The sequence below is a fragment of the Argiope bruennichi genome, chromosome 1 (assembly GCF_947563725.1).
Source record: "Argiope bruennichi chromosome 1, qqArgBrue1.1, whole genome shotgun sequence".
Classification (NCBI taxonomy): Eukaryota; Metazoa; Arthropoda; class Arachnida; order Araneae; family Araneidae; genus Argiope; species Argiope bruennichi.
This window is the reverse complement of record NC_079151.1, coordinates 133,888,391-133,905,713: the sequence shown is the minus strand read 5'-3', so window position 1 is coordinate 133,905,713 and position 17,323 is coordinate 133,888,391. Positions and strand designations below refer to the sequence as shown.

Below are 17,323 nucleotides of genomic sequence, written 5' to 3'. Positions count from 1 at the left end.
GATACGAACTCGTGATCTCCTGTTTACTAAACACGCGCTTTAACCAACTAAGCCACGGAACCACCATTCCACTGAGTTCGAATTACGATTCCAAATGAAAATCTATAAAATTTACTAAAAGAGCTCTTTTAATTGATGTTAATTTTCTTAAAAAAGTGACCATACTTCTATAAGAAATTCACCGACGAGATTCTTAATCATTATATCCAGGTCATTAGACAGGTGCTATAACCAACTAAGCCACGGCGCCTCGATGTCATTGATTTCGAATTACGATTCCAAATGTCATGCTTTAAATTTTACTAAAGAGCTCTTTTAATTGAAGTCTGTTTTCATAAAAAATGTGACCACACTTCTACATGAGAGGCACCGACGAGATTCGAACTCGTGATCTCCTGTTTACTACCTCGGCGCCTCGATTCCATTGGGTTCGAATTTCTATCCCAAATGAAAAGCTCTAAATTTTACTAAAAGAGCTCTTTTAATTGACGTTAGTTTTCATTAAAAAGTGGCCACACTTCTACATGAGAGGCACTGACGAGATTCCAACTCGTGATCTCATGTTTACAAGACACGCGCTTTAACCAACTAAGCCACAGCGCCTCGATTCTACTGAGTTCGAATTTCTGTCCCAAATGAAAAGCTATAAATTTTGCTAAAAGAGCTCTTTTAATTGATGATGGTTTTCATAAAAATGTGACCATACTTCTATAGGAGAGGCAACGACGAGATTCGAACTCGTGATCTCCTGTTTACTAGACAGGCGCTTTAACCAACTAAGCCACGGCGCCTCGATTCCGCTAAGTTCAAATTTCTGTCCCAAATGAAAAGCTATAAAATTTACTAAAAGAGCTCTTTAAATTGATGTTAATTTTCATAAAAAAGTGACCATACTTCTATAAGAGAGGCAACGATGAGATTCGAACTCATGATCTCCTGTTTACTAGACCGGCGCTTTAACCAACTAAGCCACGGCGCAACGATTCCATTCGGTTCGAATTACGATTCCAAATTTCATGCTTTAAATTTTACTAAAGAGCTATTTCATTTCAAGTCTTGTTACATAAAGAAATTGATCCATAATTCGACAAGAGAGGCACCGCTAAACCAGGCGCCTCGATGCCATAGTGTTCGAATTACGATTCCAAATGCCATGCTTTAAATTTTACTAATGAGCTCTTTTAATTCATGTATGTTTTCATAAAAAATCTCACCACACTTCTACATAAGAGGCACCGACGAGACTCGAACTCGTGATCTCCTGTTTACAAGACAGCCGCTTTAACCAACTAAGCCACGTAGCCTCGATTCTATTGGATTCGAATTCTATCCCAAATGAAAAGCTCTAAATTTTACTAAAAGAGCTCTTTTAATTGATGATGATTTTCATCAAAAATGTGACCACACTTCTACATGCGAGGCACCGACGAGTTTCGTACTCGTGATCTCCTGTTTACTAAACAGGCACTTTAACCAACTACGCCACGGCGCCTCGAATCCATTGGGTTCGAATTTCTATCCCAAATGAAAATCTATAAATTTTACTAAAAGGGCTGTTTTAAATGATGTTACGTTTCTTAAAAAAGTGACCATACTTCTATAAGAAAGGCACCGATAAGATTCGAACTCGTGATCTAATGTTTACTAGACATTCGCTTTAACCAAGTAAGCCACGGCGCCTCGATTCCAATGAGTTCGAATTTCTATCCTAAATGAAAAGCTTTAAATTTTACTAAAGAGCTCTTTCTGTTCAAGTCTTGTTACATAAAGAAATTGATCCATAATTCGACATGAGAGTCACCGACGAGATTTGAACTCGTGATCTCCTGTTTACTGCACATGCGCTTTAACCAACTAAGCCAAGGCGCCTCGATTCCATTCGGTTCCAATTACGATTCAAAATGTCATGCTTTAAATTTTACTAAAAGAGCTCTTTCAGTTCAAGTCTTGTTACATAAAAAAATTGAACCATAATTCGACATGAGAGGCAACGGCGAGATTCGAACTCGTGATCTCTTGTTTACTAGACAAGCGCTTTAACCAACTAAGCCACGGCGCCTCGATTCCGCTGAGTTCGAATTTCTGTCCCAAATCAAAAGCTATAAATTTTACAAAAAGAGCTGTTTTAATTGATGATGATTTTCATAAAAAATGTGACCACACTTCTACATGGGAGGCACCAACGAGTTTCGAACTCGTGATCTCCTGTTTAGTAGACAGGCGCTTTAACCAACTAAGCCACGACACCTCGAACCCATTTTGTTCGAATTTCTATCCCAAATGAAAATCTATAAATTTTACTAAAAGAGCTCTTTTAATTGATGTTACTTTTCTTCAAAAAATAACCATACTTCTATAAGAAAGGCACCGACGAGATTCTAAATCATTACCTCCTGGTCACTAGACAGGCGCTATAACCAACTACGCCAGTGAGCCTCGATGCCATAGGGTTTGAATTACGATTCCAAATGTCATTCTTTAAATTTTACTAAATATCTCTTTTAATTGATGTATGTTTTTTTATAAAAAATGTGACCACACTTCTACATGAGATGCACCGACAAGATTCGAACTCGTGATTTCCTGATTACTAGACAGGCGCTTTAACCAACTAAGCCACGGCGCCTCGATTCCATTGGGTTCGAATTTCTATCCCTAATGAAAAGCTCTAAATTTTACTAAAAGAGCTCTTTTAATTTATGTCTGTTTTCATAAAAAATGTGCACACACTTCTACATGAGAGGCACCGACGAGATTCGAACTCGTGATCTCCGGTTTACTATACAGGCGCTTTAACCAACTAAGCCACGGCGCCTTGATACCCTTCGGTTCGAATTACGATTCCAAATGTCATGCTTTAAATTTTACTAAAGAGCTCCTTCAGTTCAAGTATTGTGACATAAAGAAATTGATCCAAAATTCTACATGAGAGGCACCAACGAGATTTGAAATCATAATCTCCTGTTGACAAGACAAGCGCTTTAACCAACTGAGCCCCAGCGCCTCGATTTTATTTTTTTCGAATTTCTATTGCAACTGAAAACCTCTAAATTTTTCTAAAAGAGCTCTTTTAATGGATGTCTGATTTCATAAAAAATGTGACCACACTTCTACATCAGAGGCACCGACGAGATTCGAACACATGATCTCCTCTTTACTTGACAGGCGCTTTAACCAACTACGCCACGGCGACTCGATTCCACTGAGTTCGAATTTCTCTCCCAAATGAAAAGCTATAAATTTTACTAAAAGATCTCTTTTAATTGATGATGGTTTTCATAAGAAAATGTGACGACACTTCTACATGAGAGGCACCGACCAGATACGAACTCGTGATCGCCTGTTTACTAAACACGCGCTTTAACCAACTAAGCCACGGAACCACCATTCCACTGAGTTCGAATTACGATTCCAAATGAAAATCTATAAAATTTACTAAAAGAGCTCTTTTAATTGATGTTAATTTTCTTAAAAAAGTGACCATACTTCTATAAAAAATTCACCGACGAGATTCTTAATCATTATCTCCAGGTCATTAGACAGGTGCTTATAACCAACTAAGCCACGGCGCCTCGATGTCATTGATTTCGAATTACGATTCCAAATGTCATGCTTTAAATTTTACTAAAGAGCTCTTTTAATTGAAGTCTGTTTTCATAAAAAATGTGACCACACTTCTACATGAGAGGCACCGACGAGATTCGAACTCGTGATCTCCTGTTTACTACCTCGGCGCCTCGATTCCATTGGGTTCGAATTTCTATCCCAAATGAAAAGTTCTAAATTTTACTAAAAGAGCTCTTTTAATTGACGTTAGTTTTCATTAAAAAGTGGCCACACTTCTACATGAGAGGCACTGACGAGATTCGAACTCGTGATCTCATGTTTACAAGACACGCGCTTTAACCAACTAAGCCACAGCGCCTCGATTCTACTGAGTTCGAATTTCTGTCCCAAATGAAAAGCTATAAATTTTGCTAAAAGAGCTCTTTTAATTGATGATGGTTTTCATAAAAATGTGACCATACTTCTATAGGAGAGGCAACGACGAGATTCGAACTCGTGATCTCCTGTTTACTAGACAGGCGCTTTAACCAACTAAGCCACGGCGCCTCGATTCCGCTAAGTTCAAATTTCTGTCCCAAATGAAAAGCTATAAAATTTACTAAAAGAGCTCTTTAAATTGATGTTAATTTTCATAAAAAAGTGACCATACTTCTATAAGAGAGGCAACGATGAGATTCGAACTCATGATCTCCTGTTTACAAACCGGCGCTTTAACCAACTAAGCCACGGCGCAACGATTCCATTCGGTTCGAATTACGATTCCAAATTTCATGCTTTAAATTTTACTAAAGAGCTATTTCATTTCAAGTCTTGTTACATAAAGAAATTGATCCATAATTCGACAAGAGAGGCACCGACAGGATTCGAACTCGTGATCCCCTGTTTACAAGACAGCCGCTTTAACCAACTAAGCCACGGCGCCTCGAATCCATTGGGTTCGAATTTCTATCCCAAATGAAAATCTATAAATTTTACTAAAAGGGCTGTTTTAAATGATGTTACGTTTCTTAAGAAAGTGACCATACTTCTATAAGAAAGGCACCGATAAGATTCGAACTCGTGATCTAATGTTTACTAGACATTCGCTTTAACCAAGTAAGCCACGGCGCCTCGATTCCAATGAGTTCGAATTTCTATCCTAAATGAAAAGCTTTAAATTTTATTAAAGAGCTCTTTCTGTTCAAGTCTTGTTACATAAAGAAATTGATCCATAATTCGACATGAGAGTCACCGACGAGATTTGAACTCGTGATCTCCTGTTTACTGCACAGGCGCTTTAACCAACTAAGCCAAGGCGCCTCGATTCCATTCGGTTCCAATTACGATTCTAAATGTCATGCTTTAAATTTTACTAAAAGAGCTCTTTCAGTTCAAGTCTTGTTACATAAAAAAATTGAACCATAATTCGACATGAGAGGCAACGACGAGATTCGAACTCGTGATCTCCTGTTTACTAGACAAGCGCTTTAACCAACTAAGCCACGGCGCCTCGATTCCGCTGAGTTCAAATTTCTGTCCCAAATCAAAAGCTATAAATTTTACTAAAAGAGCTCTTTTAATTAATGATGATTTTCATAAAAAATGTGACCACACTTCTACATGGGAGGCACCAACGAGTTTCGAACTCGTGATCTCCTGTTTAATAGACAGGCGCTTTAACCAACTAAGCCACGACACCTCGAACCCGTTTTGTTCGAATTTCTATCCCAAATGAAAATCTATAAATTATACTAAAAGAGCTCTTTTAATTGATGTTACTTTTCTTCAAAAAATAACCATACTTCTATAAGAAAGGCACCGACGAGATTCTAAATCATTACCTCCTGGTCACTAGACAGGCGCTATAACCAACTAAGCCAGTGAGCCTCGATGCCATAGGGTTTGAATTACGATTCCAAATGTCATTCTTTAAATTTTACTAAAGATCTCTTTTAATTGATGTATGTTTTCATAAAAAATGTGACCACACTTCTACATCAGATGCACCGACAAGATTCGAACTCGTGATCTCCTGTTGACAAGAACGGCGCTTTAACCAACTAAGCCACGTGCCTCGATTCCAGTGGGTTCGAATTCTATTACAAATGAAAAGCTCTAAATTTTACTAAAAGAGCTCTTTTAATTGATGTCTGTTTTCATAAAAAATGTGACCACACATCTACATGAGAGGCACCGACCAGATTCGAACTCGTAATCTCCGGTTTACTAGACAGGCGCTTTAACCAACTAAGAAACGGCGCCTCGAATCCATCGGGTTCGAATTTCTATCCCAAATGAATATCTTTAAATTTTACTAAAAGAGCTCTTTTAATTGATGTTAATTTTCTTTAAAAAGTGACCATACTTCTATAAGAATGACACCGATGAGATTCTAAATCATTACCTCCTGGTCACTAGACAGGCGCTATAACCAACTTAGCCACGGCGCCTCGATGCCATAGGGTTCGAATTACGATTCCAAATGTCATGCTTTAACTTTTACTAAAAGAGCTCTTTTATTTCATGTCTGTTTTCATAAAAAATTTGACCACACTTCTACATAAGAGGCACCGACGAGAATCGAACTCATAATCTTCTGTTTACTAGACCGGCGCTTTAACCAACTAAGCCACGGCACCTTGATTCAAGTGGGTCCGAATTTCTATCCCAAATGAAAAGCTATAACTTTTACTAAACGAGCTCTTTTAATTGATGTTTGTTTTTATAAAAAGTGTGACCACACTTCTACATGAGATGCCCTGACGAGATTCGAACTCTTGATCTCCTGTTTACTAGACAGGCGCTTTAACCAACTAAGCTAGGGCGCCTCGATATCACTGCGTTCGAATTTCCGTCCCAAATGAAGAGCTATAAATTTTACTAAAAGAGCTCTTTTAATTGATGTCTGTTTTCATAAAAAATATGACCACACTTCTAAATGAGAGGCACCGACGAGATTCGAATTCGTGATCTCCTGTTTACTAGACAGGCGCTTTAACCAACTAAGCCACGGCGACTCGATTCCATTCGATTCGAATTATGATTCCAAATGAAAATCTTTAAATTTCACTAAAATAGCTCTTTTAAATGAGGTTAATTTTCTTAAAAAAGTGACCATACTTCTATAAGAAAGGCACCGACGAGATTCTAAATCGTTACCTCCTGGTCACTAGACAGGCGCTATAACCAACTTAGCCACGGCGCCTCGATGCTATAGGGTTCGAATTACGATTCCAAATGTCATGCTTTAAATTTTACTAATGAGCTCTTTTAATTGAAGTATGTTTTCATAAAAAATCTTACCACACTTCTACAAAAGAGGCACCGACGAGATTCGAACTCGTGATCTCCTGTTTACTAGCCAGGCGCTTTAACCAACTAAGCCACGGCGCCCCGATTCAACTGGGTTGGAATTATGTCCCAAATGAAAAGCTATAAATTTTACTAAAAGAGCTCTTTTAATTGATGTCTGTTTTCATAAAAAATGTGACTACACTTCTGCATGAGAGGCACCGACGAGATTCGAACTCGTGATCTCCTGTTTACTAGACAGGCGCTTTAACCAACTAGGCCACGGCGCCTCGATTCCATTCGATTCGAATTACTATTCCAAATGAAAATCTTTAAATTTTACTAAAATGGCTCTTTTAATTGATGTTAATTTTCTTAAAAAAGTGACCATACTTCTATAAGAAAGGCACCGACGAGATTCTAAATCATTACCTCCTGGTCACTTGACAGGCGCTATAACCAACTTAGCAACGGCGCCTCGATGCCATAGGGTTCGAGTTACGATTCCAAATGTCATGCTTTAAACTTTACTAATGAGCTCTTTTAATTGATGTATGTTTTCATAAAAAATGTGACCACACTTCTACATAAGAGGCACCGACGAGATCCGAACTCTACATCTCCTGTTTACTAGACAGGCGCTTTAACCAACTAAGCCACGGCGCCTCGATGCCATAGGGTTCGAATTACGATTCCAAATGTCATGCTTTAAATTTTACTAATGAGCTCTTTTAATTGATGTATGTTTTCATAAAAATTCTGACCACACTTCTACATAAGAGGCACCGACGAGATTCGAACTCGTGAATCATGTTTACTAGACAGGCGCTTTAACCAACTAAGCCACGGCGTCCCGATTCCACTGTGTTCGAATTTACGTCCCAAATGAAAAGCTATAAATTTTACCAAAAGAGCTCTTTTAATTGATGTCTGTTTTCATAAAAAATGTGACTACACTTCTGCATGAGAGGCACCGACGAGATTCGAACTCTTCGTCTCCTGTTTACCAGAAAGGCGCTTTAACCAACTAAGCCACGGCGCCTCAATTCCATTCGATTCGAATTACGATTCCAAATGAAAATCTTTAAATTTTACTAAAATAGCTCTTTTAATTGATGTTAATTTTCTAAAAAAGTGACCACACTTCTATAAGAAAGGCACCGACGAGATTCTAAATCATTACCTCCTGGTCACTAGACAGGCGCTATAACCAACTTAGCCACGGCGCCTCGATGCCCTAGGGTTCGAATTACGATTCCAAATGTCATGCTTTAATTTTTACTAATGAGCTCTTTTAATTGATGTGTGTTTTCATAAAAAATGTGACCACACTTCTACATAACAGGCACCGACGAGATTCGAACTCGTAATCTCCTGTTTACTAGACAGACGCTTTAACCAACTAAGCCACGGCGCCTTGATTCCAACGGGTTCGAATTTCTATCCCAAATGAAAAGCTCTAACTTTTACTAAAAGAGCTCTTTTAATTGATGTCTGTTTTCATAAAAAATTTGACCACACTTCTACATGAGAGGCACCGACGAGAATCGAACTCATGATCTCCTGTTTACTAGACAGGCGCTTTAACAAACTAAGCCAGGGCGCCTCGATATCACTGCGTTCGAATTTCCGTCCGAAATGAAGAGCTATAAATTTTACTAAAAGAGCTCTTTTAATTGATGTCTGTTTTCATAAAAAATGTGACCACACTTCTAAATGAGAGGCACCGACGAGATTCGAACTCGTGATCTCCTGTTTACTGGAGAGGCGCTTTAACCAACTAAGCCACGGCGCCTCGATTCAAATCGATTCGAATTACGATTCCAAATGAAAATCTTTAAATTTTACTAAAACAGCACTTTTAATTGATGTTAATTTTCTTAAAAAAGTGACCATACTTCTATAAGAAAGGCACCGACGAGATTCTAAATCATTACCTCCTGGTCACTAGACAGGCGCTATAACCAACTTAGCACGGCGCCTCGATGCCATAGGGTTCGAATTACGATTCGAAATGTCATGCTTTAAATTTTACTAATGAGCTCTTTTAATTCATGTATGTTTTCATAAAAAGTGTGACCACACTTCTACATAAGAGTCACCGACGAGATTCGAACTCGTAATCTCCTGTTTACTAGACAGGCGCTTTAACCAACTAAGCCACGGCGCCTTGATTCCAACGGGTTCGAATTTCTATCCCAAATGAAAAGCTCTAACTTTTACTAAAAGAGCTCTTTTAATTTATGTCTGTTTTCATAAAAAATTTGACCACACTTCTACATGAGAGGCACCGACGAGAATCGAACTCATGATCTCCTGTTTACTAGACAGGCGCTTTAACCAACTAAGCCAGGGCGCCTCGATATCACTGCGTTCGAATTTCCGTCCGAAATGAAGAGCTATAAATTTTACTAAAAGAGCTCTTTTAATTGATGTCTGTTTTCATAAAAAATGTGACCACACTTCTAAATGAGAGGCACCGACGAGATTCGAACTCGTGATCTCCTGTTTACTAGAGAGGCGCTTTAACCAACTAAGCCACGACGCCTCGATTCCATTCGATTCGAATTACGATTCCAAATGAAAATATTTAAATTTTTTTTAAATAGCTCTTTTAATTGGTGTTAATTTTCTTAAAAAAGTGACCATACTTCTATAAGAAAGGCACCGACGAGATTCTAAATCATTACCTCCTGGTCACTAGACAGGCGCTATAACCAACTTAGCCACGGCGCCTCGATGCCCTAGGGTTCGAATTACGATTCCAAATGTCATGCTTTAATTTTTACTAATGAGCTCTTTTAATTGATGTCTGTTTTCATAAAAAATGTGACCACACTTCTACATGAGAGGCACCGACGAGATTCGAACTCGTGATCTCCTGTTTACTAGACAGGCGCTTTAACCAACTAAGCCACGGTGCCTCAATTCCATTCGATTCGAATTACGATTCCAAATGAAAATCTTTAAATTTTTTTTAAAATAACTCTTTTAATTGATGTTAATTTTCTTAAAAAAGTGACCATACTTCTATAAGAAAGGCACCGACGAGATTCTAAATCATTACCTCCTGGTCACTAGACAGGCGCTATAACCAACTTAGCACGGCGCCTCGATGCCATAGGGTTCGAATTACGATTCTAAATGTCATGCTTTAAATTTTACTAATGAGCTCTTTTAATTCATGTATGTTTTCATAAAAAGTGTGACCACACTTCTACATAAGAGTCACCGACGAGATTCGAACTCGTAATCTCCTGTTTACTAGACAGGCGCTTTAACCAACTAAGCCACGGCGCCTTGATTCCAACGGGTTCGAATTTCTATCCCAAATGAAAAGCTCCAACTTTTACTAAAAGAGCTCTTTTAATTTATGTCTGTTTTCATAAAAAATTTGACCACACTTCTACATGAGAGGCACCGACGAGAATCGAACTCATGATCTCCTGTTTACTAGACAGGCGCTTTAACCAACTAAGCCAGGGCGCCTCGATATCACTGCGTTCGAATTTCCGTCCGAAATGAAGAGCTATAAATTTTACTAAAAGAGCTCTTTTAATTGATGTCTGTTTTCATAAAAAATGTGACCACACTTCTAAATGAGAGGCACCGACGAGATTCGAACTCGTGATCTCCTGTTTACTGGAGAGGCGCTTTAACCAACTAAGCCTCGACGCCTCAATTCCATTTGATTCGAATTACGATTCCAAATGAAAATCTTTAAATTTTACTAAAATAGCTCTTTTAATTGATGTTAATTTTCTAAAAAAGTGACCATACTTCTATAAGAAAGGCACCGACGAGATTCTAAATCATTACCTCCTGGTCACTAGACAGGCGCTATAACCAACTTAGCCACGGCGCCTCGATGCCCTAGGGTTCGAATTACGATTCCAAATGTCATGCTTTAATTTTTACTAATGAGTTCTTTTAATTGATGTGTGTTTTCATAAAAAATGTGACCACACTTCTACATAACAGGCACCGACGAGATTCGAACTCGTAATCTCCTGTTTACTAGACAGGCGCTTTAACCAACTAAGCCACGGCGCCTTGATTCCAACGGGTTCGAATTTCTATCCCAAATGAAAAGCTCTAACTTTTACTAAAAGAGCTCTTTTAATTGATGTCTGTTTTCATAAAAAATTTGACCACACTTCTACATGAGAGGCACCGACGAGAATCGAACTCATGATCTCCTGTTTACTAGAGCGGCGCTTTAACCAACTAAGCCACGACGCCTCGATTCTATTCGATTCGAATTACGATTCCAAATGAAAATCTTTAAATTTTTTTAAAATAGCTCTTTTAATTGGTGTTAATTTTCTTAAAAAAGTGACCATACTTCTATAAGAAAGGCACCGACGAGATTCTAAATCATTACCTCCTGGTCACTAGACAGGCGCTATAACCAAATTAACCACGGCGCCTCGATGCCATAGGGTTCGAATTACGATTCCAAATGTCATGCTTTAAATTTTACTAATGAGCTCTTTTAATTCATGTATGTTTTCATAAAAAATCTGACCACACTTCTACATAAGAGGCACCAACGAGATTCGAACTCGTGATCTCCTGTTTACTAGACAGGCGCTTTAACCAACTAAGCCACGGCGCCTCGATGCCAATCGATTCGAATTACGATTCCAAATGAAAATCTTTAAATTTTACTAAAACAGCACTTTTAATTGATGTTAATTTTCTTAAAAAAGTGACCATACTTCTATAAGAAAGGCACCGACGAGATTCTAAATCATTACCTCCTGGTCACTAGACAGGCGCTATAACCAACTTAGCACGGCGCCTCGATGCCATAGGGTTCGAATTACGATTCTAAATGTCATGCTTTAAATTTTACTAATGAGCTCTTTTAATTCATGTATGTTTTCATAAAAAGTGTGACCACACTTCTACATAAGAGTCACCGACGAGATTCGAACTCGTGATCTCCTGTTTACTAGCCAGGCGCTTTAACCAACTAAGCCACGGCGACCCGATTCAACTGGGTTGGAATTTACGTCCCAAATGAAAAGCTATAAATTTTACTAAAAGAGCTCTTTTAATTGATGTCTGTTTTCATAAAAAATGTGACTACACTTCTGCATGAGAGGCACCGACGAGATTCGAACTCGTGATCTCCTGTTTACTAGACAGGCGCTTTAACCAACTAGGCCACGGCGCCTCGATTCCATTCGATTCGAATTACTATTCCAAATGAAAATCTTTAAATTTTACTAAAATAGCTCTTTTAATTGATGTTAATTTTCTTAAAAAAGTGACCATACTTCTATAAGAAAGGCACCGACGAGATTCTAAATCATTACCTCCTGGTCACTAGACAGGCGCTATAACCAACTTAGCAACGGCGCCTCGATGCCATAGGGTTCGAGTTACGATTCCAAATGTCATGCTTTAAACTTTACTAATGAGCTCTTTTAATTGATGTATGTTTTCATAAAAAATGTGACCACACTTCTACATAAGAGGCACCGACGAGATCCGAATTCTACATCTCCTGTTTACTAGACAGGCGCTTTAACCAACTAAGCCACGGCGCCTCGATGCCATAGGGTTCGAATTACGATTCCAAATGTCATGCTTTAAATTTTACCAATGAGCTCTTTTAATTGATGTATGTTTTCATAAAAATTCTGACCACACTTCTACATAAGAGGCACCAACGAGATTCGAACTCGTGATCTCCTGTTTACTAGACAGGCGCTTTAACCAACTAAGCCACGGCGCCTCGATGCCAATCGATTCGAATTACGATTCCAAATGAAAATCTTTAAATTTTTTTAAAATAGCTCTTTTAATTGGTGTTAATTTTCTTAAAAAAGTGACCATACTTCTATAAGAAAGGCACCGACGAGATTCTAAATCATTACCTCCTGGTCACTAGACAGGCGCTATAACCAACTTAGCCACGGCGCCTCGATGCCCTAGGGTTCGAATTACGATTCCAAATGTCATGCTTTAATTTTTACTAATGAGCTCTTTTAATTGATGTGTGTTTTCATAAAAAATGTGACCACACTTCTACATAACAGGCGCCGACGAGATTCGAACTCGTAATCTCCTGTTTACTAGACAGGCGCTTTAACCAACTAAGCCACGGCGCCTTGATTCCAACGGGTTCGAATTTCTATCCCAAATGAAAAGCTCTAACTTTTACTAAAAGAGCTCTTTTAATTGATGTCTGTTTTCATAAAAAATTTGACCACACTTCTACATGAGAGGCACCGACGAGAATCGAACTCATGATCTCCTGTTTACTAGAGCGGCGCTTTAACCAACTAAGCCACGACGCCTCGATTCCATTCGATTCGAATTACGATTCCAAATGAAAATCTTTAAATTTTTTTAAAATAGCTCTTTTAATTGGTGTTAATTTTCTTAAAAAAGTGACCATACTTCTATAAGAAAGGCACCGACGAGATTCTAAATCATTACCTCCTGGTCACTAGACAGGCGCTATAACCAAATTAACCACGGCGCCTCGATGCCATAGGGTTCGAATTACGATTCCAAATGTCATGCTTTAAATTTTACTAATGAGCTCTTTTAATTCATGTATGTTTTCATAAAAAATCTGACCACACTTCTACATAAGAGGCACCAACGAGATTCGAACTCGTGATCTCCTGTTTACTAGACAGGCGCTTTAACCAACTAAGCCACGGCGCCTCGATGCCAATCGATTCGAATTACGATTCCAAATGAAAATCTTTAAATTTTACTAAAACAGCACTTTTAATTGATGTTAATTTTCTTAAAAAAGTGACCATACTTCTATAAGAAAGGCACCGACGAGATTCTAAATCATTACCTCCTGGTCACTAGACAGGCGCTATAACCAACTTAGCACGGCGCCTCGATGCCATAGGGTTCGAATTACGATTCTAAATGTCATGCTTTAAATTTTACTAATGAGCTCTTTTAATTTATGTATGTTTTCATAAAAAGTGTGACCACACTTCTACATAAGAGTCACCGACGAGATTCGAACTCGTGATCTCCTGTTTCTAGCCAGGCGCTTTAACCAACTAAGCCACGGCGCCCCGATTCAACTGGGTTGGAATTTACGTCCCAAATGAAAAGCTATAAATTTTACTAAAAGAGCTCTTTTAATTGATGTCTGTTTTCATAAAAAATGTGACTACACTTCTGCATGAGAGGCACCGACGAGATTCGAACTCGTGATCTCCTGTTTACTAGACAGGCGCTTTAACCAACTAGGCCACGGCGCCTCGATTCCATTCGATTCGAATTACTATTCCAAATGAAAATCTTTAAATTTTACTAAAATAGCTCTTTTAATTGATGTTAATTTTCTTAAAAAAGTGACCATACTTCTATAAGAAAGGCACCGACGAGATTCTAAATCATTACCTCCTGGTCACTAGACAGGCGCTATAACCAACTTAGCAACGGCGCCTCGATGCCATAGGGTTCGAGTTACGATTCCAAATGTCATGCTTTAAACTTTACTAATGAGCTCTTTTAATTGATGTATGTTTTCATAAAAAATGTGACCACACTTCTACATAAGAGGCACCGACGAGATCCGAACTCTACATCTCCTGTTTACTAGACAGGCGCTTTAACCAACTAAGCCACGGCGCCTCGATGCCATAGGGTTCGAATTACGATTCCAAATGTCATGCTTTAAATTTTACTAATGAGCTCTTTTAATTGATGTATGTTTTCATAAAAATTCTGACCACACTTCTACATAAGAGGCATCGACGAGATTCGAACTCGTGAATCATGTTTACTAGACAGGCGCTTTAACCAACTAAGCCACGGCGTCCCGATTCCACTGTGTTCGAATTTACGTCCCAAATGAAAAGCTATAAATTTTACCAAAAGAGCTCTTTTAATTGATGTCTGTTTTCATAAAAAATGTGACTACACTTCTGCATGAGAGGCACCGACGAGATTCGAACTCGTGATCTCCTGTTTACTAGACAGGCGCTTTAACCAACTAGGCCACGGCGCCTCGATTCCATTCGATTCGAATTACTATTCCAAATGAAAATCTTTAAATTTTACTAAAATAGCTCTTTTAATTGATGTTAATTTTCTTAAAAAAGTGACCATACTTCTATAAGAAAGGCACCGACGAGATTCTAAATCATTACCTCCTGGTCACTAGACAGGCGCTATAACCAACTTAGCCACGGCGCCTCGATGCCCTAGGGTTCGAATTACGATTCCAAATGTCATGCTTTAATTTTTACTAATGAGCTCTTTTAATTGATGTGTGTTTTCATAAAAAATGTGACCACACTTCTACATAACAGGCGCCGACGAGATTCGAACTCGTAATCTCCTGTTTACTAGACAGGCGCTTTAACCAACTAAGCCACGGCGCCTTGATTCCAACGGGTTCGAATTTCTATCCCAAATGAAAAGCTCTAACTTTTACTAAAAGAGCTCTTTTAATTGATGTCTGTTTTCATAAAAAATTTGACCACACTTCTACATGAGAGGCACCGACGAGAATCGAACTCATGATCTCCTGTTTACTAGAGCGGCGCTTTAACCAACTAAGCCACGACGCCTCGATTCCATTCGATTCGAATTACGATTCCAAATGAAAATCTTTAAATTTTTTTAAAATAGCTCTTTTAATTGGTGTTAATTTTCTTAAAAAAGTGACCATACTTCTATAAGAAAGGCACCGACGAGATTCTAAATCATTACCTCCTGGTCACTAGACAGGCGCTATAACCAAATTAACCACGGCGCCTCGATGCCATAGGGTTCGAATTACGATTCCAAATGTCATGCTTTAAATTTTACTAATGAGCTCTTTTAATTCATGTATGTTTTCATAAAAAATCTGACCACACTTCTACATAAGAGGCACCAACGAGATTCGAACTCGTGATCTCCTGTTTACTAGACAGGCGCTTTAACCAACTAAGCCACGGCGCCTCGATGCCAAACGATTCGAATTACGATTCCAAATGAAAATCTTTAAATTTTACTAAAACAGCACTTTTAATTGATGTTAATTTTCTTAAAAAAGTGACCATACTTCTATAAGAAAGGCACCGACGAGATTCTAAATCATTACCTCCTGGTCACTAGACAGGCGCTATAACCAACTTAGCACGGCGCCTCGATGCCATAGGGTTCGAATTACGATTCTAAATGTCATGCTTTAAATTTTACTAATGAGCTCTTTTAATTTATGTATGTTTTCATAAAAAGTGTGACCACACTTCTACATAAGAGTCACCGACGAGATTCGAACTCGTGATCTCCTGTTTCTAGCCAGGCGCTTTAACCAACTAAGCCACGGCGCCCCGATTCAACTGGGTTGGAATTTACGTCCCAAATGAAAAGCTATAAATTTTACTAAAAGAGCTCTTTTAATTGATGTCTGTTTTCATAAAAAATGTGACTACACTTCTGCATGAGAGGCACCGACGAGATTCGAACTCGTGATCTCCTGTTTACTAGACAGGCGCTTTAACCAACTAGGCCACGGCGCCTCGATTCCATTCGATTCGAATTACTATTCCAAATGAAAATCTTTAAATTTTACTAAAATAGCTCTTTTAATTGATGTTAATTTTCTTAAAAAAGTGACCATACTTCTATAAGAAAGGCACCGACGAGATTCTAAATCATTACCTCCTGGTCACTAGACAGGCGCTATAACCAACTTAGCAACGGCGCCTCGATGCCATAGGGTTCGAGTTACGATTCCAAATGTCATGCTTTAAACTTTACTAATGAGCTCTTTTAATTGATGTATGTTTTCATAAAAAATGTGACCACACTTCTACATAAGAGGCACCGACGAGATCCGAACTCTACATCTCCTGTTTACTAGACAGGCGCTTTAACCAACTAAGCCACGGCGCCTCGATGCCATAGGGTTCGAATTACGATTCCAAATGTCATGCTTTAAATTTTACTAATGAGCTCTTTTAATTGATGTATGTTTTCATAAAAATTCTGACCACACTTCTACATAAGAGGCATCGACGAGATTCGAACTCGTGAATCATGTTTACTAGACAGGCGCTTTAACCAACTAAGCCACGGCGTCCCGATTCCACTGTGTTCAAATTTACGTCCCAAATGAAAAGCTATAAATTTTACCAAAAGAGCTCTTTTAATTGATGTCTTTTTTCATAAAAAATGTGACTACACTTCTGCATGAGAGGCACCGACGAGATTCGAACTCGTGATCTCCTGTTTACTAGACAGGCGCTTTAACCAACTAGGCCACGGCGCCTCGATTCCATTCGATTCGAATTACTATTCCAAATGAAAATCTTTAAATTTTACTAAAATAGCTCTTTTAATTGATGTTAATTTTCTTAAAAAAGTGACCATACTTCTATAAGAAAGGCACCGACGAGATTCTAAATCATTACCTCCTGGTCACTAGACAGGCGCTATAACCAAATTAGCAACGGCGCCTCGATGCCATAGGGTTCGAGTTACGATTCCAAATGTCATG

At 38.6% G+C, this 17,323-nt stretch overlaps 35 non-coding genes across 35 annotated transcripts; all 35 read right to left on the bottom strand.

Moving 5' to 3' along the window:
• Positions 1–529: 529 nt before the first annotated feature.
• Trnat-ugu (transfer RNA threonine (anticodon UGU)) lies at positions 530–603 on the bottom strand. The gene has a single exon. It is a non-coding gene; the product is annotated as a tRNA-Thr (tRNA).
• A 114-nt stretch (positions 604–717) lies between these two features.
• On the bottom strand, positions 718–791 carry Trnat-agu (transfer RNA threonine (anticodon AGU)). The gene has a single exon. It is a non-coding gene; the product is annotated as a tRNA-Thr (tRNA).
• Positions 792–1,985: 1,194 nt separating this feature from the next.
• Trnat-agu (transfer RNA threonine (anticodon AGU)) lies at positions 1,986–2,059 on the bottom strand. Its single transcript has one exon. It is a non-coding gene; the product is annotated as a tRNA-Thr (tRNA).
• Positions 2,060–2,174: 115 nt separating this feature from the next.
• Positions 2,175–2,248, bottom strand: Trnas-acu (transfer RNA serine (anticodon ACU)). Its single transcript has one exon. It is a non-coding gene; the product is annotated as a tRNA-Ser (tRNA).
• Positions 2,249–2,741: 493 nt separating this feature from the next.
• Positions 2,742–2,815, bottom strand: Trnat-agu (transfer RNA threonine (anticodon AGU)). Its single transcript has one exon. It is a non-coding gene; the product is annotated as a tRNA-Thr (tRNA).
• A 1,036-nt stretch (positions 2,816–3,851) lies between these two features.
• Positions 3,852–3,925, bottom strand: Trnat-ugu (transfer RNA threonine (anticodon UGU)). Its single transcript has one exon. It is a non-coding gene; the product is annotated as a tRNA-Thr (tRNA).
• Positions 3,926–4,039: 114 nt separating this feature from the next.
• Positions 4,040–4,113, bottom strand: Trnat-agu (transfer RNA threonine (anticodon AGU)). The gene has a single exon. It is a non-coding gene; the product is annotated as a tRNA-Thr (tRNA).
• Positions 4,114–4,982: 869 nt separating this feature from the next.
• On the bottom strand, positions 4,983–5,056 carry Trnat-agu (transfer RNA threonine (anticodon AGU)). Its single transcript has one exon. It is a non-coding gene; the product is annotated as a tRNA-Thr (tRNA).
• Positions 5,057–5,171: 115 nt separating this feature from the next.
• Trnan-auu (transfer RNA asparagine (anticodon AUU)) lies at positions 5,172–5,245 on the bottom strand. The gene has a single exon. It is a non-coding gene; the product is annotated as a tRNA-Asn (tRNA).
• Positions 5,246–6,489: 1,244 nt separating this feature from the next.
• Positions 6,490–6,563, bottom strand: Trnat-agu (transfer RNA threonine (anticodon AGU)). The gene has a single exon. It is a non-coding gene; the product is annotated as a tRNA-Thr (tRNA).
• Positions 6,564–6,865: 302 nt separating this feature from the next.
• Positions 6,866–6,939, bottom strand: Trnat-agu (transfer RNA threonine (anticodon AGU)). Its single transcript has one exon. It is a non-coding gene; the product is annotated as a tRNA-Thr (tRNA).
• Positions 6,940–7,053: 114 nt separating this feature from the next.
• On the bottom strand, positions 7,054–7,127 carry Trnat-agu (transfer RNA threonine (anticodon AGU)). The gene has a single exon. It is a non-coding gene; the product is annotated as a tRNA-Thr (tRNA).
• Positions 7,128–7,617: 490 nt separating this feature from the next.
• On the bottom strand, positions 7,618–7,691 carry Trnat-agu (transfer RNA threonine (anticodon AGU)). The gene has a single exon. It is a non-coding gene; the product is annotated as a tRNA-Thr (tRNA).
• A 114-nt stretch (positions 7,692–7,805) lies between these two features.
• Positions 7,806–7,879, bottom strand: Trnat-ggu (transfer RNA threonine (anticodon GGU)). Its single transcript has one exon. It is a non-coding gene; the product is annotated as a tRNA-Thr (tRNA).
• A 301-nt stretch (positions 7,880–8,180) lies between these two features.
• Trnat-agu (transfer RNA threonine (anticodon AGU)) lies at positions 8,181–8,254 on the bottom strand. The gene has a single exon. It is a non-coding gene; the product is annotated as a tRNA-Thr (tRNA).
• A 304-nt stretch (positions 8,255–8,558) lies between these two features.
• Trnat-agu (transfer RNA threonine (anticodon AGU)) lies at positions 8,559–8,632 on the bottom strand. The gene has a single exon. It is a non-coding gene; the product is annotated as a tRNA-Thr (tRNA).
• Positions 8,633–8,933: 301 nt separating this feature from the next.
• Positions 8,934–9,007, bottom strand: Trnat-agu (transfer RNA threonine (anticodon AGU)). Its single transcript has one exon. It is a non-coding gene; the product is annotated as a tRNA-Thr (tRNA).
• Positions 9,008–9,122: 115 nt separating this feature from the next.
• Trnat-agu (transfer RNA threonine (anticodon AGU)) lies at positions 9,123–9,196 on the bottom strand. Its single transcript has one exon. It is a non-coding gene; the product is annotated as a tRNA-Thr (tRNA).
• A 115-nt stretch (positions 9,197–9,311) lies between these two features.
• On the bottom strand, positions 9,312–9,385 carry Trnat-agu (transfer RNA threonine (anticodon AGU)). The gene has a single exon. It is a non-coding gene; the product is annotated as a tRNA-Thr (tRNA).
• A 302-nt stretch (positions 9,386–9,687) lies between these two features.
• Trnat-agu (transfer RNA threonine (anticodon AGU)) lies at positions 9,688–9,761 on the bottom strand. Its single transcript has one exon. It is a non-coding gene; the product is annotated as a tRNA-Thr (tRNA).
• Positions 9,762–10,063: 302 nt separating this feature from the next.
• Trnat-agu (transfer RNA threonine (anticodon AGU)) lies at positions 10,064–10,137 on the bottom strand. Its single transcript has one exon. It is a non-coding gene; the product is annotated as a tRNA-Thr (tRNA).
• Positions 10,138–10,252: 115 nt separating this feature from the next.
• On the bottom strand, positions 10,253–10,326 carry Trnat-agu (transfer RNA threonine (anticodon AGU)). Its single transcript has one exon. It is a non-coding gene; the product is annotated as a tRNA-Thr (tRNA).
• Positions 10,327–10,816: 490 nt separating this feature from the next.
• On the bottom strand, positions 10,817–10,890 carry Trnat-agu (transfer RNA threonine (anticodon AGU)). The gene has a single exon. It is a non-coding gene; the product is annotated as a tRNA-Thr (tRNA).
• A 491-nt stretch (positions 10,891–11,381) lies between these two features.
• On the bottom strand, positions 11,382–11,455 carry Trnat-agu (transfer RNA threonine (anticodon AGU)). Its single transcript has one exon. It is a non-coding gene; the product is annotated as a tRNA-Thr (tRNA).
• A 301-nt stretch (positions 11,456–11,756) lies between these two features.
• On the bottom strand, positions 11,757–11,830 carry Trnat-agu (transfer RNA threonine (anticodon AGU)). Its single transcript has one exon. It is a non-coding gene; the product is annotated as a tRNA-Thr (tRNA).
• A 115-nt stretch (positions 11,831–11,945) lies between these two features.
• On the bottom strand, positions 11,946–12,019 carry Trnat-agu (transfer RNA threonine (anticodon AGU)). The gene has a single exon. It is a non-coding gene; the product is annotated as a tRNA-Thr (tRNA).
• A 490-nt stretch (positions 12,020–12,509) lies between these two features.
• On the bottom strand, positions 12,510–12,583 carry Trnat-agu (transfer RNA threonine (anticodon AGU)). Its single transcript has one exon. It is a non-coding gene; the product is annotated as a tRNA-Thr (tRNA).
• A 302-nt stretch (positions 12,584–12,885) lies between these two features.
• Positions 12,886–12,959, bottom strand: Trnat-agu (transfer RNA threonine (anticodon AGU)). The gene has a single exon. It is a non-coding gene; the product is annotated as a tRNA-Thr (tRNA).
• A 491-nt stretch (positions 12,960–13,450) lies between these two features.
• On the bottom strand, positions 13,451–13,524 carry Trnat-agu (transfer RNA threonine (anticodon AGU)). Its single transcript has one exon. It is a non-coding gene; the product is annotated as a tRNA-Thr (tRNA).
• A 489-nt stretch (positions 13,525–14,013) lies between these two features.
• Positions 14,014–14,087, bottom strand: Trnat-agu (transfer RNA threonine (anticodon AGU)). Its single transcript has one exon. It is a non-coding gene; the product is annotated as a tRNA-Thr (tRNA).
• A 678-nt stretch (positions 14,088–14,765) lies between these two features.
• On the bottom strand, positions 14,766–14,839 carry Trnat-agu (transfer RNA threonine (anticodon AGU)). The gene has a single exon. It is a non-coding gene; the product is annotated as a tRNA-Thr (tRNA).
• A 302-nt stretch (positions 14,840–15,141) lies between these two features.
• Trnat-agu (transfer RNA threonine (anticodon AGU)) lies at positions 15,142–15,215 on the bottom strand. Its single transcript has one exon. It is a non-coding gene; the product is annotated as a tRNA-Thr (tRNA).
• A 491-nt stretch (positions 15,216–15,706) lies between these two features.
• Positions 15,707–15,780, bottom strand: Trnat-agu (transfer RNA threonine (anticodon AGU)). Its single transcript has one exon. It is a non-coding gene; the product is annotated as a tRNA-Thr (tRNA).
• Positions 15,781–16,269: 489 nt separating this feature from the next.
• Trnat-agu (transfer RNA threonine (anticodon AGU)) lies at positions 16,270–16,343 on the bottom strand. The gene has a single exon. It is a non-coding gene; the product is annotated as a tRNA-Thr (tRNA).
• A 678-nt stretch (positions 16,344–17,021) lies between these two features.
• Positions 17,022–17,095, bottom strand: Trnat-agu (transfer RNA threonine (anticodon AGU)). Its single transcript has one exon. It is a non-coding gene; the product is annotated as a tRNA-Thr (tRNA).
• Between the last annotated feature and the right edge of the window lie 228 nt (positions 17,096–17,323).